The sequence below is a fragment of the Nothobranchius furzeri genome, chromosome 11 (genome assembly GCF_043380555.1).
Source record: "Nothobranchius furzeri strain GRZ-AD chromosome 11, NfurGRZ-RIMD1, whole genome shotgun sequence".
Lineage (NCBI taxonomy): Eukaryota > Metazoa > Chordata > Actinopteri > Cyprinodontiformes > Nothobranchiidae > Nothobranchius > Nothobranchius furzeri.
Window position 1 is genome coordinate 39,500,308 of NC_091751.1, and position 16,304 is coordinate 39,516,611.

At 42.4% G+C, this 16,304-nt stretch overlaps 1 protein-coding gene and 1 long non-coding RNA gene across 5 annotated transcripts in view; one reads left to right on the top strand and one right to left on the bottom strand.

Moving 5' to 3' along the window:
- Positions 1–11,791, bottom strand: part of arhgap12b (Rho GTPase activating protein 12b) — a 98,235-nt gene extending 86,444 nt beyond the window's left edge. For all 4 annotated transcript variants that reach the window (XM_015956060.3, XM_015956059.3, XM_015956058.3 and 1 more), the window contains exon 1: positions 11,590–11,791. The gene's annotated coding sequence lies outside the window, so the exon portion shown is untranslated. The remainder of the gene's footprint in view (positions 1–11,589) is intronic.
- LOC139061709 (uncharacterized) lies at positions 1,726–2,756 on the top strand. The gene is made up of 2 exons (XR_011515465.1): positions 1,726–1,957; positions 2,524–2,756. It is a non-coding gene; the product is annotated as an uncharacterized lncRNA (long non-coding RNA).
- Positions 11,792–16,304: the final 4,513 nt, after the last annotated feature.

The following is a 16,304-nucleotide window of genomic DNA, read 5'->3' on the forward strand; positions in this document are numbered from 1 at the left end:
GGACTGCAGGTGTTTAAATGACAAATGTTAAAGAAGACGAACAGTAAATAAAACATCTGATGCTAGAATCTGATATTTTTATGGATTTTCCCTTCAGCAGTGCATTAGCTTAATAAAGATCAGTGATTGGGTGTGATTAGGCTCGCAGTGCCAGGATTACTCCCGATGCGCTGACAGGAGGGATATTATCACCACGGATTACGACTCTGTTTTTGGCGCTGGGGGGGTGAGAGGATGGGAAGGGGGGTCTGAGGGAATTTATCAGCTGACCTGAAAGTCCATTAGCCAAATGAAAAACTTATTGCACAATTTCACAGAAGCAACACTGAACAGACAGCTGATTGAAAGGCTCAGGCTGGACAATGACAGTTTGGGGTTTTTCTGGTTAACCTTTGACCTCCTAGCTGACCTAACAGGTTGAAGACCATGCTCCTATTTTAACCTAATCCAGATATTTACTCAATCTTCCCTCACAGTAGTTTTGTGTTTGTGCCAGAAATCCTCATCATGTCATTTTAAGGTGTTATTAAGTCAAGGGCTGCATGGTGGCGCAGTGGTTAGCACTGTTGCCTCGCAGCACAAAGGTTGCAGGTTCGAAACTTGGCTGCAGCCTTTCTGCGTGGAGTTGCGTGTTCTCCCCATGCATGCGTGGGTTTCCTCCGGGTACTCGGGTTTCCCCCACAGATCACAACATGCCCTATAGGTTATAAATTGTAAGTAGCTAAGCGTCTGCTAAACAAATAAACATAAACATAAACATTTTAACCAAGCGCTGTTTTACTAACATTAATATGAAAATATGTCTGTACAGCAGCAGTCATACAGGAAGACATCTACAGGGAAAGGAATCGTTAACCGTGTTTTCACATCGCAGTAACACAAACAAAGCTATAGGAGCTTGAGCTTTTAGACCAGATCCACTTTCCTGCCATCCCTGAACAACATTTCCTTTTGACATTTTCTCATAAAACTCCTAAACTGTGCAACAGAGCCAGAGCTCACAAACGTGTCTGACACTGGTCTAGTAAACCAATGATTCTAACATTCAATACAAATGAATAATTTAAAAGGTCATTTATGCATAAAACTAGGGCTGTCGCGGTAACCGCAAAAATGAAATATCGCAATATGAAGAAACCCACCGCGCTGCATCATGGGCCACCGCGATTACTGAACTTGGTTCAACTCAATGATGCATGTTGAGAAGGATGGCTGCACTGGTATCAAAACGAAACGTTACTTCGCTCCTTTGGGAGCACTTTGGTTTTCAGTACGTCAGCTGCTGCGCAGCCAGAGTCCTTGGCCAAGACAGAGCTGCCACCAGCAGCAAAAAAATAAAAAATAAACGCTCGGAGACCTGCTGAAGTCCCGGACAAGCACTGCTTCTGCAGCCGTCCCGAAGAGAGTTTGAGCCGAGCTGGAGCTCACTCGCTACCTGCAGGAGGAATGCATCCACTAGAGCTGAAACAACTAATCGATTTAATCGATTATAATCGATTATTAAAATAGTTAACAACTTTTTTAGTCATCGATTAGTTGTTTAATAATCATATTTTACCGCATAAAGTCTATTTTTTACCACAATCTGACATCGGTTACAATCTGTTAAATTTGCCGCCAGTGTGTGGCAGTAATGAGCCACTGATCTACCAGTGGGGCCGTAGAAGAAGAAATTAGCCAATAAGTGCCCTCGGTTTTCATGACGTATCACGTTACTGACGCGCATCTTGCTGTGAGAGATGGCGGATCAACAACAAATACGGAAGAAAAATAGAAGCGACAAAACAAGAGAAACCCCGGACAAAAACCTCACGAGTATGGGAGCACTTCACTAGATGCCTTGAAAAGACCGGTGACCTACAAAATATGCAAAAACCATGGCACGACGGAAGCACGACGTCCCTAAGTGAACATTTGAGACGAAAACGTGGGGGCTGATGCAGCAGAGGAATGTCCGGTAAGTAACAGAAAATAAACAAGCTAACGCAGATCACATTTGGGACTTAGTGTTAGCTGAGTTCGTTATAGTGGATGTTAAACATGTTTTTTTTTTTTTTTGCCGCGTCAGTTTACGGTGTTCTACTTCTGATTGACTAGATGCAATCGTGAATCTCCGTGTTGTGAATCATGCGCTTGCCAAATTTAGCACGTCTGTTTATAAGAATGTTCTCGTTAAGAGAAAAACGGCACAAACCCATAACTGTGTTCCTCATTCAAAAAAGGACAACTCCGCGGAGAAAAATATACAGACGAGCTGTGTCCAGGTGAATATAACGCAGCATAGTTGTACGCTTTCAATTTTTAAATACAGGAGAAATTCAGAAAGTCCTTTTTTTAACTATTAAAAGGCTGTTTTACTATCTAACGCTGTAAAATGCCTCACAACACATTTTTGTCAAAATAAATGATCACTGTATATTGTTAATTAATTCAAATAATGTAATATTGATTTAGTGTTGTAGTGTGTGTGCTGCTTTATTTTATATGTGTACTTAATTCAGTTTATTTGTGTTTCTTATGCAGAAAAAAACAAGCAACGATGGACAACTACATGGGGAACAAGACACTCACCCCCAGCAATGCATACCACTTACAAACTCTATTCCAGATTCTACATTATTTTTTATGGAATTTACCTCTTATATTTTGATGCCAAAAAATTATTCTGGACTGATATTTTGCACTGTTTAGCTCATTTTACACTGCTGACTGTGGTCATGTGCAATAAAATAGATTGCAGTCAACTGCACAATTCTCTTATGTTTTTTCTTTTTCTTAACTGAAATGTATTCATCACTTGTATAGGTTAAATAGCTAAACAATAACAAACCGATTAATCGATTAATCGAAAAAATAATCGACAGATTAATCGATTATGAAAATAATCGTTAGTTGCAGCCCTAGCATCCACCCTAAAGAAACCCCCCTGACATGGTGGAGCAACAACCGGGAGAGATTCCCTTTGCTCGCACGCAGGTACGTGTGTGTTAGTGCAACGAGCACACCATCCGAGAGGGTTTCAGTGTTGCTGGAAATGTTGCCACCCCTCTCAGATCCTCACTCAAACTGTATAAGGTTAACATGCTGGTTTTCCTTGTGGGTAACAAAGACGTGACCGAGCTATAAATCACTGTCATTCGTGTGTGTGAAAGTGAAATGATAGTGCCCCGCGCTCGGTACATGTAATTTTTTATGCTTGATTTTAAACAACTAAACAAAATGGGGACTTGTTTCTTATTTGTTAGATGCTGCAGCCAAATTTGCATTTAAAAGTTTAACCTCCTGAATTTTGTTGTTTTTAAGTTCAGTTGGACTCCGACTGTCAGAGAAACAAACGTTAGTGCGATCTGTGTTGTTACTGCCCTTTGATCTGCATTCAGTAAAGCGTTATAAAAGAAGGCACGGCAATTTTTAACCTTTTTTAAATGTGTAAACATTATGTTTAGATAGTTCTGCAATAAAAAAGGGCTGCAATAATATCGCACACCGCAATATTAAGCCACCCTGAATCACCACAGGGGGAATTCCTCAACCGCGACAGCCCTACATAAAACATAATTAAACATTAAGCTTTTTACTAGTTATGCACCGGTATGAAATGTTGGGCCGATACCAATATCCGATATTAATATCACTGTTATGGCCGATAACCGATATTTGTCGATACCGACATGCTGACATTAATGCTTCTAAAATCTGAAGATTTTTTATTGAATGAAATTCATTATTAAAGCTGAATTTACATTATTATGTACACACACCACACACATATACACTTCTGAGACGATTACCATCACTGTCAAATGACTAAACAAATACACAATTTCCCTCTGAAACAGATAAACAGATGGAAACAAGATGGAAAAATTATCGGTAGTCGATATCGGCCCTGTTTTATTTATTGGACCGATGCTGATATTTTAAAAAATGACTAACATCGGCCGATGCCGATATGTTGTGCATCCCTACTTTTTACCAGTCTGGTGTTGAAGAGAAGCAACAGTTCTAGTATTGAGGACTGAAAGTAAGTCAGCCTGATTCTGATCATTCCATAATGAAGGATTGAGGATGCAAGGTCCTTTTATTGGACTCTCATGGATATAAAAACGCCTTTTTTGTATGAAATGGCTAAGCTTTGTCAAAGATATGTTTTGAACGGTGAGATACATTATTTTGATTTTTCTGAGTGGTTTGGCAAAGCGTCTACATTGGTCTGCATATCCCACTTTTCCACTGTCATTTAACATGTATTTGCACAGGTTGTAGCAAAAACAACACTGATTTGCTGTCGGCCATGGGGACTACTATCAGCGCAGGGATCGACCGATCGTCAATAAATTCGTCCATTGCCCAAACTAAGTGTTAGTTAGCCTGGAGTATCCGGAGATGAGATTTTTAAGATTCAATCTTTTGGTGCATTTCTAAATAACTAGCATTGTTTAATGGCAATAATCTGGTGATATGATATATATCACAATACATGGTAGACGATACGATATGTAGTGATACAAAAGGCCAGATGATATTTACTGTCGTTAAAACGGAATTTAATTGGATAGCACATTCCAGACGATTCCAAGACACATCCAGAATTATCACCAGATCTCACTGTTCTGCCTGAATGAAGGCGGTAAAAACTGCTGCCACCTCTGTCAGAATTTGAATTGCACAACGCAGAAGAAAGTAAATATTCGCATGTAAATTCTCAAAGAAATGGATACACTGCTTTTAAAAATCAACTCAGTATCGTCGTCGTCGTCTTCCTCCGCTTATCCGGGTCCGGGTCGCGGGGGCAGCATCCCAACTAGGGAGCTCCAGGCCGTCCTCTCCCCGGCCTTGTCCACCAGCTCCTCCGGCAGGACCCCAAGGCGTTCCCGGACCAGATTGGAGATGTAACCTCTCCAACGTGTCCTGGGTCGACCCGGGGGCCTTCTGCCGGCAGGACATGCCCGAAACACCTCCCCGGGGATGCGTCCAGGAGGCATCCTGACCAGATGCCCAAACCACCTCAACTGGCTCCTTTCGATCCGGAGGAGCAGCGGTTCTACTCCGAGTCCCTCCCGAATGTCCGAGCTCCTCACCCTATCTCTAAGGCTGAGCCCGGCCACCCTACGGAGGAAACTCATTTCGGCCGCTTGTATCCGCGATCTCGTTCTTTCGGTCATTACCCAAAGCTCATGACCATAGGTGAGGATTGGGACGTAGATCGACCGGTAAATCGAGAGCCTGGCTTTCTGGCTCAGCTCCCTCTTCACCACGACAGATCGGCTAAGCGCCCGCATCACTGCAGACGCTGAACCAATCCGCCTGTCGATCTCCCGATCCCTCCTACCCTCACTCGTGAACAAGACCCCGAGATACTTAAACTCCTCCACTTGAGGTAGGACCTCTCCCCCGACCCGGAGGTGGCAAGCCACCCTTTTCCGGTCGAGAACCATGGTCTCAGATTTGGAGGTGCTGATCCTCATCCCAGCCGCTTCACATTCGGCCGCGAACCTACCCAGCAAGAGCTGAAGGTCAGAGCTGGATGAAGCTAGGAGGACCACATCATCCGCAAAAAGAGACGAGATTCTCCTGCCACCAAACTCGACACACTCCACACCACGGCTGCGTCTAGAAATTCTGTCCATAAAAGTGATGAACAGAACCGGTGACAAAGGGCAGCCCTGGCGGAGTCCAACCCTCACTGGGAACAGGTCCGACTTACTACCGGCTATGCGGACCAAACTCACGCTCCTCTGGTAAAGGGACTGAATGGCCCTTAACAGAAAGCCACCCACCCCATACTCCTGGAGCGTCCCCCACAGGGTGCCCCTGGGGACACGGTCATAAGCCTTCTCCAAATCCACAAAGCACATGTGGATTGGTTGGGCAAACTCCCATGCCCCCTCCATCACCCTTGCAAGGGTATAGAGCTGGTCCACAGTTCCACGGCCAGGACGAAAACCACATTGCTCCTCCTCTATCTGAGATTCAACTATCGATCGGACCCTCCTCTCCAGTACCTTGGAGTAGACCTTTCCAGGGAGGCTGAGGAGTGTGATCCCCCTATAGTTGGAACACACCCTCAGGTCACCCTTCTTAAAGATGGGGACCACCACCCCGGTCTGCCACTCCCTAGGAACTGCCCCCGATGACCACGCAATGTTGTAGAGACGTGTCAACCATGACAGCCCTACAACATCCATAGCCTTGAGATACCCAGGACGAACCTCATCCGCCCCCGGGGCTCCGCCGCTGTGTAGTTGTTTGACTACCTCAGCAACTTCTGCCCCCGAGATCGGACAGTATCTCAGTAACTCAGTATCATAACAAAAAAATTTGTGATGCACCAATATGAAATCTTTGGGCCAATACGATATCAGATATTAAGATCACTGTTATGGCCGATAACCGATATTTGCAGATACCGATATGCTGACATTAAATCAGCAGATTTTGTAAAAATTATTAAAGCTGATTTTACGTTATTATGTACACACAACACACACTTTTATGGTTCTGAGATTATTTAATTCACTGTCACTTGACTAAACAATTACACATCACCCCCCTCACCCTCTGAAACAGGCAAACAAATGAAGACAAGATGGAAAAAAACATTGGTTGTTAATATCGGCTCGGTTTTATTTATCGAACTGGTACCAATATGTGAAAACATGGCTAACATCAGCCGATACCTATATTGATGCCGATATACTGTCCATCCCTAACAAAAATATCACCATATTTCTGTGTATCGATATTTTCTCAAATCGTTATAAAAAATGTTGTAAAAAGAAAGAAACTGATTCATTTCGGAACAATCCAGGGCCTTTCAACGGTTTAGTATCTCAAGGTTGTTTTGCCACTTATCCCCTTCTAGTCTGAGCTCAGGCATCAGAGCAGCCATTTAGTAAACAGAACAAATCTTCTGAGTCCAATCAGCAAAACCAAAGGAGGCATGTTAATTTAAAGTAACCCTGATTAGATTTCCAGAGGAGCACGAGTGAGTCAGAGGAGACGAGTTATCAGGGATATCCTCGAGTTGAGGAGACTCGCCGTGGGAAAATGTTAAAACTGATTCAAGCAAGTGTAGGAAAATCCTCCACAGTCAGCACATGCAGGACAAACACACCCTCATATTTTTTCCTGCCTTAGCAAAACACAAAAACAGCATGCTGAAGAGGATTCCTGTTAGCAGAGCTCCAGCTGCTCTGATTTACCACAGAAAGGAAATCACTTTCCTCCCCACTATGGTGACATTTTAAAAAAGGGGAAGCAGGTTGAAGATTTGTACAATCTCTAAAGGACATACAGTGGGGCAAACAAGTATTTAGTCAGCCACCGATTGTGCAAGTTCTCCCACTTAAAATTATGACAGAGGCCAGTAATTTACAGTAATTCACAAGGATGCAGTCATGTATTTAATTATTGAGATATGCAATTGTTTGTTTTGCACTATCCTACATGGTACTACTGTAGATCTATTTTTTTAATGAATATATTGTATATCATTTTTCTATTTCACCTGTTCCTTTGTCTCTCCGACTGCTTTGAGCATGTACATGACACAAGAATTTCCCTCAGGATAAATAAAGTTGTTCTTATTCTTATTCTTATTCTTACATCATAGGTACACTTCAACTGTGAGAGACAGAATGTGAAAAAAAAATCCATGAATTCACATGGCAGGATTTTTAAAGAATTTATTTGTAAATCAGGGTGGAAAATAAGTATTTGGTCACTTCAAACAAGGAAAATCTCTGGCTCTCACAGACCTGTAACGTCTTCATTAAGAAGCGTTTCTGTCCTCCACTCGTTACCTGTATTAATGGCACCTGTTTGAGCTCATTATCTGTATAAAAGACACCTGTCCACAGCCTCAAACAGTCAGACTCCAAACTCCACTATGGCCAAGACCAAAGAGCTTTCGAAGGACACCAGGAAAAGAATTGTAGACCTGCACCAGACTGGGGGGAGTGAATCTACAATAGGCAAGCAGCTTGGTGTGAAAAAATCAACTGTGGGAGCAATTATCAGAAAATGGAAGACATACAAGACCACTGATAATCTCCCTCGATCTGGGGCTCCACGCAAGATCTCATCCCGTGGGGTCAAAATGATCATGAGAACGGTGAGCAAGAATCCCAGAACCACACGGGGGACCTGGTGAATGACCTGCAGAGAACTGGGACCACAGTAACAAAGGTCACCATCAGTAACACACTACAACGGCAGGGAATCAAATCCCACAGTGCCAGACGTGTTCCGCTGCTGAAGCCAGTGCATGTCCAGGCCCGTCTGAAGTTTGCCAGAGAGCACATGGATGATACAGCAGAGGATTGGGAGAATGTCATGTGGTCAGATGAAACCAAAGTAGAACTTTTTGGTATAAACTCAACTCGTCGTGTTTGGAGGAAGAAGAATACTGAGTTGCATCCCAAGAACACCATACCTACTGTGAAGCATGGGGGTGGGAACATCATGCTTTGGGGCTGTTTTTCTGCTAAGGGGACAGGATGACTGATCTGTGTTAAGGAAAGAATGAATGGGGCCATGTATCGTGAGATTCTGAGCCAAAACCTCCTTCCATCAGTGAGAGCGTTGAAGATGAACTGTGGCTGGGTCTTCCAACACGACAATGATCCCAAACACACCGCCCGCGCAACAAAGGAGTGGCTCTGTAAGAAGCATTTGAAAGTCCTGGAGTGGCCTAGCCAGTCTCCAGACCTCAACCCCACAGAAAATCTGTGGAGGGAGTTGAAAGTGTGTTGCTCGGCGACAGCCCCAAAACATCACTGCTCTCGAGAAGATCTGCATGGAGGAATGGGCCAAAATACCAGCTACTGTGTGTGCAAACCTGGTAAAGACCTATAGTAATCGTTTGACCTTTGTTATTGCCAACAAAGGTTATGTTACAAAGTATTGAGTTGATTTTTTGTTATTGACCAAATACTTATTTTCCACCCTGATTTACAAATAAATTCTTTAAAAATCCTGCCATGTGAATTCATGGATTATGTTTCACATTCTGTCTCTCACAGTTGAAGTGTACCTATGATGAAAATTACTGACCTCTGTCATCATTTTAAGTGGGAGAACTTGCACAATCGGTGGCTGACTAAATACTTTTTTGCCCCACTGTATACTGTTCCCTTGTCATGATGAAAATGCCACCTTTAATGTACAAACTGTTTTTAATCCACTTGTTTAGGATGATTTTAGGTCCTTTTTCGACTAAATCTGCAAGATGAGGCCTGTTTCCACTATTGAAACGTCCAGGTACCGTTACCGGACCATCGTGGCATACACACATTTCCATTTCACCGGGCCAGCCCAAAAACACCATTTGGTGAGCCACTTCAGGGACCAACTGAGTACCTGGAGTGGTGTATGCTGATTGGCTGTAACTCAGAAGGAAATGATGTCACAGATGTTACCAAACAACCAGCGATTATAAAACTGGAACAGATTCAGGTGAAGCAGAATGAAAGGAAAAGAAAAGCAGCGTTTATTTACTCTGCTTTAAAATCACCGTTTCTAAACTCGCAACACCAGAAAATGCAGCAGAACTTTATTTAGATGAGTGTTTACAACCCATTCTGTTTCCAGACAACAAAACTGGGCCAATATTTGTGACCAGGAAAGAGACAATTCCCTCTTCTCTTTCTCCTACTGGACCAGTGAAAGCTGTCACTGGTGTCGTCTTTACTCACTAGATGGAAACAAACTAATGCATCGACGTTTTAAAAGTTCTTTATAACCCGTGTGTCTAAAGAGGTTATTTGTAACGATTAATAATTAATCTTATTAATCAGAGGAGAGATGGGGAGGACAATGTCCTTAGTCATGTTTGCTTGCTCAGTCCTCTGATATTTGTGCAAAATACACCAGAAGTACATTTGCAAAAAATAATCTCTCGTTTGGCAGAAAACCAACACAAGGCTACCAACAAGGAGACAAACTCAACAAGCTCAAGAAATGTACAGCAGGAGAGAAACAAGTAGCTAACGGTTAGAGTGATTCACGCCCCCATGTAGAAAAGTCTCTCATTCATCGTCATATTTTAAAACGTTCCAGGTGAGTTAATGCATGATCTGTTGTGACAACCACACTGGAAACCTTTTCCTCACATTATCTGAAGTTCAAGGTGACTTGGGTTCAATATCCGTGTTGAAAATATAGTTAAACATTTGGATACAGCAATCACAACCTAACCTCTGCCTCACACGTAGACTGTCTGACAGGTTTTAGATGTAAATAATCACTTTGCTGGAAAAACACATTTAAATCCTATTTTTTAAGGAACTTGGGTTTCTTGCAGCTTCACTACAGTGTTTTCCATAACCTGTTTCTTGTAGAAAAGCCAGCACAAGTGACACTGAGCACATGATTTCATTAACATACCAAGTGTGCATTACGCTCTTGAACATAACTCTAGTTTCATAGTTGCTGCAGTTAGTCCCAGCTTCTAAGCTGTTGCAGCTGCACTGACACGTTGGTGATAACTTTGATCAGAAATAAAATGCATGTTCTTACAATTGCCGCACCAGATAGATTACCAAGTCAGCACCACCTGCAAGTCGTGGTTTCTTCTTTTGCAGCAGAGAACTGAGGCTGACACCAAAAAGGAACAGAGGAAGTGGCGTGTTGACCTTCACACAGCTTGGATTCAGCACAGGCTGCCCCAGTTAGGCACATCTCAACTCTCTGAGGTCCATTAGCCCTGTTATAACCACAATCTGTCCCACTCCAGAGAACTACAATCAGTGTAGCCCACTTTTAAATCTCAACTTCCAGTGTGCACAGATTCAGACAGGCATGCTGGGAGAGCAGGTAGTCCATTTCTCCTCCCACTCAAGAGGCACATCAACCAACAGATCTGGGAAAGAAATTAACCACAAAGATGGAAAAAGTCCACCACCAACCCATGTTTTATAAATTAAAGTTTCCTGATGGATCATATTAATTAAATGAATAACAAACACAAAAAGAATTGGCTGCTTAAGTATTTGAAATGACTGGTTACTTTAAATCTTCACTATTGTTTTACATTTACATAAATAAAACGGGACTACAGATTCGACAGCAGGAATGTGTCGCTGTGAGCTGAGTCATGCCCTAAAATACATTTTTAAAAAGCATGTTAACTGTTTTTATTTTTATCTCTATTGAGCGTAAACACAATGCTGTTTTTAAGGACTGGCTCTTGTGTGACTACATTTGGACTAAAAGAATGAAATCAGCAGGATTTCCTGACCGTGACGAGTTATTTTAGTAACTGTACGCCTTATTTTAATAGGAAACTTGATTTAAGAATGATTAGAACTCATGCTTATGGTGTAACTCTTGATTTTGTGTTGTGATAAACGAAGTTTAACCAAAACAAACACCGTTTCTGCTGTTTTCTGATGTTTTATCGTCTGTAATGTTAGGGAATAGTTTGTGTACTTTCAGCACGTTTCTCGTGGATTTACTTTTTAGTTAAGTTCATATTTGAGAACATTATCAACTAGTTTTTCATCTTTGTTGTAATTTGTCGCTAACACTAGCTAGCTAAATAGCTTGAGGGCTAAATTCCTGGTCGTCCCAAATAAGGATACGCACCTGAACGTCTCTTCTCTTCGGGAATCCGGGAACCCGCTGAACTTAAATTCCAGTAAACTTCCCCACCGAGTCGAACTAGCTTTACTCTTCTTAAGTTTGTCCAACACTCACGGTTCCGTCTCCCCGTGTCCGTCCCTGGTTCGTAACCTATAATCCGCCACAGCTCTTCTTCTCGTGAACTCGCCTGCAACTTCGACAACCACCTTTACACAAAGATAATCTAGTCACGTGACGTATCACTACGGAGATTTTTCTACAGAAACTAACGACTTACTTTATTTTTCTGGGAGTACGACAAATGTGGTGCTACTTACTACAGATATGCGGACAAACACAATATCTAAAGTAATTTTCATGACAGTGATTCTGGTCCCATGAGCTAATGTAAATAGTTTTAGCAGGATATTCTTCGGAGTGAGAACTCTTCTTAAAGGAGTGAACTGCGGCTCGAGCCCTCAGGTGTCCGGGTGGCAAGAGGAGAGTTAGCGCCGTCTAGCGGCAGTAATGCACAACATCAAAAATAATGTCCCATTTTGATAACTCTTAAAAAAACAATGCGTTTTCTGCATCTGCTTTAAAAAACGTATAAAAATATCAATGCCAAAATTAATCACTTATCCAATAAAAACATTTCTGAATTTTGTCAAACCAAAATAAGTAGATTTGGCCACAGAAAACATGTTTAAAATCAAACATCTTAAGTTTATGAAACCACTAATCTTATTGGTTATATCGCTTAAACCTCATTTACTTTCACACCCATTGGTTGAATCTTTTAGCAATCAGGGTCCTCTCTTGTGGAACCAGCTCCCAGCTTTAGTCCGTGAGGCAGACACCTAGTCTACTTTTAAGACTGGGCTTAAAACATTCTTATTTGATAGGGCCTATGGTTAAAATCTGATGTTAGCCCAGATCTGGACAAGTGGGGGAGTAGAGGGAGGTGGAGTGTACAGTCGGTAAAGACGGCTCTCTCTTGCCCTGCCTCCAACATGCCTCCATCTGAAAAGTTATTCAGAGTTATCTCTGTAGTTATGCTGCTATAGGCTTAGACTGCTGGAGGACATACTGACCACTTTCCACATTCGACTACTTTCTTCTACAATTTCTTTCTGTCTTTAACTGTATTATTTCCTGTTATTTCAGCTGTTACCGTTATTTTTTCTCTAAGTGTTTTTCTCTCCAGAAGAAGCTACAATGATGTTCTGCTGAGCTGTGGTAGCCTCATGGTGGGGACCATAGGCTTGAACACTGCTGCAAACCATTTAAACATTCTCCCTCCTGACAATAACATTTTACTTTCTTTGACATTGAATGTGCTACTACTAGTTTACCCGTTTAATTATAGATTAACTAGGATAAATACAATAAAGTTTATCTCTCACCAAATAGAAGATTTACTAAGACATCACAATGTAACCATAGAAAGACTACTCTGTATATATGTTGTGTGTGTGTGTGTGTGTGTGTGTGTGTGTGTGTGTGTGTGTGTGTGTGTGTGTGTGTGTGTGTGTGTGTGTGTGTGTGTGTGTGTGTGTGTGTGTGTGTGTGTGTGTGTGTGTGTGTGTGTGTGTGTGTGTTGTAGCAGATGGCTGCTTATACTGAGTCAGGATCCTCTGGAGGTTTCTTCATGTTAAAAGGAAGTTTTCCTCTCCACTGTCGCTTTGCTCTCTATAATTAATGTTTCTATGGTTTCTGGTCAGGTCCCTGCTTACTTTAAGAACGCTGTAATCCGCCCGCTTCTTAAAAAACGAGTCTTGACCCCTCTCTCCATAGCAGCTTCAGACCCATCTCTAAACTTCCATTCATCTCCAAGATCTTGGAAAAGGTTGTGACTAAACAACTCTCAGCTGCTCTTGATGAACATAACATCTATGATAGCTTCCAGTCAGGTTTTCGTAGAGCTCATTCTACTGAAACAGCTCTTCTTAGGGTCTCTAATGACCTTCTGACTCACAGTGATGCAGGGGACTGTTCTGTTCTGGTCCTGCTGGACCTGACTGCAGCCTTTGACACTGTTGACCATCTCCTGCTACTGGAGAGGCTCAGATACTGGGTAGACCTATCAGGATCTGCTCTGGAGTGGTTCTCCTCTTATCTGTCTGAGCGTTCCTTTTCTGTGGCCGTCTCCAAGTTTAGGTCCTCCACCACCTCTCTTACCCATGGTGTCCCACAAGGTTCTGTGATGGGGCCTCTGCTCTTCCTCCTCTATCTGCTCCCTCTTCAGCACACCCTGAGCTCCTTCAAAGGAATCTCCTACCATCTTTATGCAGATGACATCCAACTGTACATCTCCTTCAAGCCCCATGAGATGTCTAAGCTGCAGCTGTTACACACCTGCTTAGACTCTATCAAAACCTGGATGGCTGGGAGCTTTCTACAGCTGAAAGAAGATAAGACTGAGATCCTCATCTGTGCCCCAGACAAGCTGGTTACCAAAGTCAGAGACTCTCTTGGTCAGCTTGCTTCCCACACCAAACCTTCTGTCAGGAATCTTGGCGTGACCTTTGACCCAGCTCTCACCCTGGATTCTCATGTCAGTTCTCTTGTTTGCTCTTCTTTCTTCCTTCTCAGGAACATTGCTAAGCTGAGTCCCATTCTGTCTCGCTCTGAACATGAGACAGTTCTCCACACCTTCATCTCCTCACGCTTAGACTACTGTAACTCTCTTTTCACGTGTCTGAGCAGAACCTCCCTGAACCGTCTACAGGTGGTTCAGAATGCCTGTGCTCGGCTTCTGACCAAGTCCTCCAAACACACCCACATCACCCCGCTTCTCCTCCAGCTTCACTGGCTGCCAGTCAACTTCAGGGCTCATTTCAAGATCCTGGTTCTGGTCTATAGGGCCTTACATGGACAAGCACCATCTTACATCGGTGATCTTCTTATGTTTATGTATTTAGCAGATGCTTTTGTCCAAAGCGACTTACAAGTGATAATCGGCATATTGCCCTTGAGGCTAACAACAATAACAACAACACTGACATCAGTCATGGAGAGTAGGTAACAAGGAGTGGACAGTAGAGAGGGGGGACGGGTGCAGGCAAGGTGCTAGTTTAGAAGATGCTCTCTGAAGAGCAGGGTCTTCAGGAGTTAATCCCTACACCCCCAGCAGGTCCCTGAGGTCCAGTGACCAAAGCCTACTGGTTGTGCAGCACCAGGCTAAAGACCAAAGGTGACAGATCATTTGCTGCTGTGGCCCCCAGACTCTGGAACTCTCTCCCCCTGAGCCTGAGATCAGTGGACTCAGTGGTCTCCTTTAAAAAGCAGCTGAAGACTCACTTGTTCAGGCTTTTGTATGACCTTCATCACCCTCTCCTTGTTCTGCTCTCCCCACCTATTCCACCTTCCTCAGGATCCACTGATTTCCCTCTTTCCTATTCACTCTCTCTCTTTACATTTTTAATCACAAGTGTCTATTTTTTGCCCATTTTAAATATATTTTAAATAATTTTCTAAATTCTTTATATTTTTACATTTTTTTGTTTTTGTGAAGCGCCTCGTGATTTTTATCTTGAGAGGCGCTATAGAAAAGATCTTTTCTTCTTCTAAATGCTTGCTTAGTATGAGGATTGATGTTAAGACTCTGACACTAGTCAGTGACTTGATGTAATTTGCTGGGTTCCTTATATAGGAAACTTTTTTTCTGATTGGCTTAATGAACTGACCTGTATTGGAATGCTTACTATGTGAAGTGCCTTGAGACGACTCTTGTCGTGATTTGGCGCTTTACAAATAAACTTGAATCAGTGACAAGAAATTATTTTGTTGATTAAATAATCTAATCTCATCTAATACCAATTATAAAGGCTATTCGTCACAAATGGTTTTTATTCAATTTGAAATCTAACATTTGTCTAATTCAAAACTCCAAATGTATGTATTACAGGCATCAACTAAAACAGGAACATTAAAGTGAATGAGAAACCACTGGGAGCACTGGACTGTTTTCCCTTGCAGCATAAATTAGACCCCATGTGGTGTTTATTAGTCCAGTGTTAGAAATACATTCTGCAAAAGGAATTCCATCAAAAACTGGAAATGCATTCGTGAATGTTTCAAACATGTTCAAAATAAAAAAATATAAAAATTATTTCTGTTATATGTATGGTCGTCAAGCTTGAATGACTCAAGAAGCACTTTTGCAGATGCTTGAAATGGGCTGACCCACCGGAAGAACCACGGGTTTAAAACCCTGAAATGACGAAGCAGACAAAAAGCCTGTTTCTCATAATTATTTAATCACACATACATTTACATCATGCAGTCATATCAAAACCGTGATCTCACGACTGTCCCGTCTCAGTTCATATCAGAGCCCTGCTACTTGTGCCCCAGTTCTCCAGGAATGATCCAGTACCTTCTCCACTGACAATTCCCAAAAACCGTCCTTTAAAAACTGACAGACTATTACACAGTAATAAAAAAGGCTACACTTTTTTCAATTTAGAAAGCAAAATTTAATTTAGATAAACACCACAAGTATTCTCTGCTGAACTCGTTTGCTAAATTATCCGTTTCAGATCCAGTTTTTGGCGGAAGGTCAAAGGAGAACATTTTGAACATCGTGCTGCAGCTGCAGCTCCTGAAACTACTCAGGTTGTTTGTTCTCCACTCAAAGGGCTTTGGAAACTTCTTTGCACCTCGTTAAAAACAGCCACACATGGAGTGTTTCTTCCTTCCCGGAGTGCAGACTTTGTGAAGAAGTGCTCTGAAAC